Source organism: Phaethon aethereus, assembly GCF_964289735.1.
Source record: "Phaethon aethereus genome assembly, chromosome: 2".
Lineage (NCBI taxonomy): Eukaryota > Metazoa > Chordata > Aves > Phaethontiformes > Phaethontidae > Phaethon > Phaethon aethereus.
Window position 1 is genome coordinate 13,677,180 of NC_138582.1, and position 5,310 is coordinate 13,682,489.

Genomic DNA, 5,310 nt, shown 5'->3' on the forward strand with positions numbered 1-5,310 from the left:
TGCAAAGGAATCTGCTTGGCTGAGAATGGCAGAGTAACAAAACCAACCATGATAACAGGGGTGTCCAGGCAGGGTGGTGTAAGGCTGCTCTTGTGCAAAAAGAATCTCTTTATTTTAAGACAATTGTGGCAAAGCTGATGTGAAGGAAAAACAGACTTACTTGTACTTTGGAAATAGAATGTTCTTTTTAAATGACATTTCACCTTCCAGTTAGTTGATGCATTCCAATTAGATGTGCATCAGTTCTTATACTAGGAAAGGAGGGTGTTTTCTCTTTGGGGTTTTCTCCTGCCAGCATATCCAGAGAAATCTCATTATCTTCAGAGGACGTGTAACAGTGTAGAATGTGGTGCTGTGAAGAGTTAAAATAGATCCATGCAGGGGAGGAGACTTAGGAAGGGAGAGATTCCAGAAATCTTTCAGCTTTCTAGAAGCAGCAAGTATTTGGAGTTTGTTTTAACATGATGGCTACTTCAAGAGGCACAATTTCAGCTGTACATACCTTAAGACATTTGTATTAACTATGGTATGGTGAAGTCTGATCATAAAACGTGTGCACCTCCTTTTATATTGTTTGGGCTTTTTAATTGTGGGAGTTTCTAGATCCTTTTATTTTGTAAAGTGATTAGGAAAACCTGTATTGCTCTGAAGACATTGCTTTGTATGTAAACGCTTAATTGCACCCTGCCACTTTCTGTATATGGGAATATCTTTTTTATTATTTTTCTTTACCCCCAGGTTTTGAATTGTCTGTGTTCCTATTTCTGTTCAATTTCTTGCGAAGCTATCACCTTATAGAGCATGTGCAGGTACTAAACCAGCTTTTCCTGCCCAGAAAATTTCTTGGCCCTTAGTAGCTAAAATTTGATTTAGAGCAGGGACATTTCAAATGCTGTTATGTAGCTAATAAATCAGATGTTCTGTTTCATGCTTATCTCCTGCTCGGTACAGTAAACCAGCATTGTCCTCTGGGGTGGGTCTTACAAACCCATGACACAGCTTCCCCATAGATCAGCACTTTGCCAAAAAGACATAGCTGTAAATTAAAATGCCACTCTTCCTAGCTGACCTGTTTGCAAAAACATAGACCCTGTGGAGCTGATGGCTTATCAGGTTGATAAAGACTCCCTGTTACAAGGTTTGGGACTCTGGTGTTCTGCTTGTGCTGCTTTTCTCAGTTCATTGCTTATAATGATGCTTGTTAAAGGCTCTGAACACATGGCCAGCCATCCACACAGCTGCCAGCATGGGCTGTGTGAGTGTCTTTACCAGTGTCTTCTCCAGTGATTTCATTGATAGTAAATCGGCTTTGCAGGATCTGGCCCTAGGGAGAACAAATCCATCTTGTCCTTGACACATGCAGTCTCTAGTAAGTTAATACCTTGAACACCAGAGAGATTTCTCCTCTATTGACCAAGCATTGTTGCTTCTCCTGCGAGGGCAACAGAGGGTGGAACTTACTTTTTTTTTTCAGCCATCCTGTGCTAAAGGATGAGAACAGGTCAGCTACCAAGAGAACATTTTAATTTGAAATAGGAAATATGCTCATCTTTAGGAATTACTCTACAGTAATTATAAATATCTACTTATATATGGAAGAGAGTGTGTGTTCTGTTTTGGTTTTCCTTAAAGTTGTAACTAGAGATGATACAAAGTGAAAGGCATCCCTTGTATAATAAGACTTATGTTTAATATTATTGTGTGGATAAAATCCTTCCATTTTAAATTTGCACACTTCTTTCTCTTTCCCTTGCATGTTCAACTCTGATTTTTACAGCTGTTCTGTGCAGACAGTAATGTATTTTTGTAAAACTTTTTGACACTGAATTGCAATAAATGTTGAAACAATGTGAACCACAGAGTTGGTTGTCTCATTGCTTCCAAGTTGGTGACCTTATCAGCCTTGAGCTTCTGGTGACTGAACATTCCAGAACTTGGGTGGTTGTGGCAGTAGAAGAACATCCTGGATAGAGCTGTTGCTTCATCGTACCTCAAAGGAAGATTAGGTGAATGGAGCGCTCACTTGTAGCAAAAACAGTACTCACATGGAGCTCATGCTCATAGATCTGCATACTCCTGAAGCACAGGAGTGACTGTCGACCCAAAAGAGATCACTGGTGCTTGTACTGGTCTGATACCTTCAACTCCACCTTGTGGCTTATGAAAATGTTTTTCTCTGGACATGTTATCCAAGTGACTTTTATCTTTTTTCAGTTACAATTGCATCTGGTTAGTCAGGACTGCAACAGTCTGACCTGGACTCCTGCTCAGATGGAGTATGAGTAGGAGCCCACTGAAGGGACTCGCAGTTAACTGGGGAAAACCAGTTGAAAAGGCCAATGTGTCTCAGGTTGGAAAAGGAGCAAGTTACAGTAAAACGGAATGACTTTCCTCATAAAATCTATGCCAGCTATGAAAATAAGCACAAAATGCAGATGCTTTGTTTCTAACTTCATTTGCACTGTCATGTAAGGTGTTTAAGTTGTTTCATATGTCTTTCTGTAGTTATGCTGTGTCTCAGGAGTGTAGTTGGGTTGTAGAGGGTTGTACCCACAGACAGAAGTCCCTGGAAACATGGAACAATCTACAAGATCACCAGAGCCTTTTCAACAAGGGGATAAGAAAGCTGCTGTTAAGATGTTTCTTACTCAAACTTTCTTTTAATGTGCTCAGTTTTACTTACTTTAATAGACTAAATTCTTTGAGAGGAATACTTGATCCTTTTAGGAATGTCTTGGGTAGGTCTGTGAGGTCTGTCTATAACCTTCCCCTTTTTCATATTATTGCTGCTAACACCTCCACCCTTTTAAGAGCGCTCAGGGATAAATGATGAGGCAGCCTGAAGCATGGATGAGGGTCCTGCCTTGATCAATGTCACCCTCTGAAATTCTCTGAAGTGCCCTCACTGTCTTAAAACCTAATAAAGAAGTAGAGTTTGGGCAGAAAAACATTTTCAAAACTACTTACACAACAAATACTAAGATTATGACTCAGCTTTTCCCCAACTTTCCCTAATCCTTAGTTCAGTTCTGCTTTACAAGGGGTGCAGGGTGAACCCCAGTCAATTATGTAGGGGATTGCTTTATTTTTGCCAAAACCTGAACTGCTCCTGTCATCAAAATTGCAGAAATGGGAGAGTGCTGTTTTCTAAAAGGCTCTATAAATAACTTGTGTGGGTTCAAAGGCCTTCCTGAAGTTGGAAAGACACCAGTTCAGCCCTTGCAATTCTTGATGCATAGTGTACTGTGCTTCCTAGTTGAAAACAGACTAATGTCTTTTTAACATGTTTTCCTTGGATCATTTTGGTCCTGGTCAGAACAGGCCTTGAGTGGAGGAGGCAGCACCCGCAGGTTTTGCGGCCGAGGTGGCAGGTCTCTCCCCGGGACGCTGCCGCTTTCATGCGACTGCTGAAAACGGGGGCAGGACAGGAAAGATGCCCACTCCTGGCTTTACCAGATGAGTAAACAAACAACCCTGCAGGGTTTTTGTTTATGGATGGAGAAATGCCATCAGCGCAGGAAACTCAAGCTCCTCCTCTTCATGGCACACCATGAATTTTGACTTATTTTTAACAGTGCTTTTGTGTTAAGCTTATTCTTACTGGTGTATATTTTTGTGAAATACATAAAAAATGATGTCTCTATGAGTAATTTTTGATGGGAACAGTCTGTGTGACAAACTGTCAGCAACAGTCTAGAAGCCGCCCCACTCCCTGCCTGCGTCCAGCACCAGCCCGGGGTGGACTGCAGTTTGGTTTTCTCCTTGCTTTTCCTTCATGGGCAAAACTCGCACTTTTGTGAGGGGTTTAGCTCATCTTATGGGCCGGAAGCCTCTTTGTCTCCTTCCTCCTGCAGGAGGAGTGTTAGAGGAAGCTATGTGCCTGTGGGGCCACTGCCAGGCTTAACCTAGGGCTGATGTCCAGCCCAACCACGGTCCAGCTCATGCTGTTGAAAGTCGTGTTGGGTTGGGTTGGGTCATGACTGAACAAGGGTTTAAGTGCTTTGGTAGGGTGGGACCCAATGCGCTGTGGCCTTGCCTTCCCAACACAAGGTGCCTCGTGGTACCACAGCGATCTCTTTTCCCCTTGGGGCTTGGGGCACCCTCCTCAGCTGACCCTGGGTGACATTTTGTCAATGGGTCTCCTACCAGAACCTGACAATGGTTTTCAACATGAGTTATCTCTTAAATGACTTTCTCCTGGTCTTTTTATAGTTCTCCCACTTAAGTGGAATTTATTCTTTCTGTTTTGGATGTAGCTGGAGGTGTAAATCCAGACAAATATAACTCTTGAAGGGGAATCAACCTGTCTGTACCACAGCTTAGCAGTGCCTGAACGGCTGCTGGTATATATAAAGCAACCAGGCTCCTTCTTAAACTTCTGGAACCGAAGTAATTTTATTTGTGGGGTTTTTTTTCTTGCTTCTAGACAATTAAATGGTTCTCCTTTAAAAGAGCTGGCTCCTGGCGGTAGGTAGAAACCTACAATCTTTTTCTTACCACACACTTTTATATTTAAAGCCTCTATTTTTAACCCAATGGTGGGATTCAGGGTTAATGCTCCTTAGATCTGTGTCTAGACAGTTGTGAAAAACAGGAAATGAATTACATTATAGTACGAAAGGAGAATTTAACCTTTTCTCTCCTCGCTAACACGTGACTGGGGAAAATATGTTACAACAGAGTATTTTGGAAAGTTTAAGGAAGTAGAAAAATGAGGGGAAGAACAAAAACCCTGGGTTTCCACAAGGCCTTGTGGGACTTATTTCACAGAAAATTATGAGCCAGCCTCTGCCCTCAGCTACACGCAGGCAGTAATTCGTTTCCTCTCGTCTCTGCAGAAAAGTTGCACTTTATTATCCCCTGCTTATGCTGAACATTCAGAAGAAAAAAAAGCCAGGTTAACTGGTTTCACACACATGCATGCTGTGAGAGGGAAGCCACCACGTGCCACCCGTCCTCCAGCGCATGGAGCCTGGCTGAGCAGGTTCGTACCCCCCCGGGGTGTGACAGCATCTTACACGCCTTCTCCTCAGGCCGCCTAAGGCCTCAAGGTCTTTTTTTAATATTTTCAAAGTTAGTTATTCTTTATTTGAATTAGAGACTGCAAAAAAAGCCAAACTCCTTCACTTGGTCCTTCCCGAAAGCAAAGGACCTGAAGGCTCACTGGCCCCACTACCGCTCACTACCGCTCTGTCCACCGACATACAAGGCACGATCTGAGTTTTAAAAAACTGTTGCAATGATCTCAGAGCGCAAATTAAGCCTGAACTAGTGCGGACAGCTGGTCTGCTTGGAAAGAGCAGGAAAGGA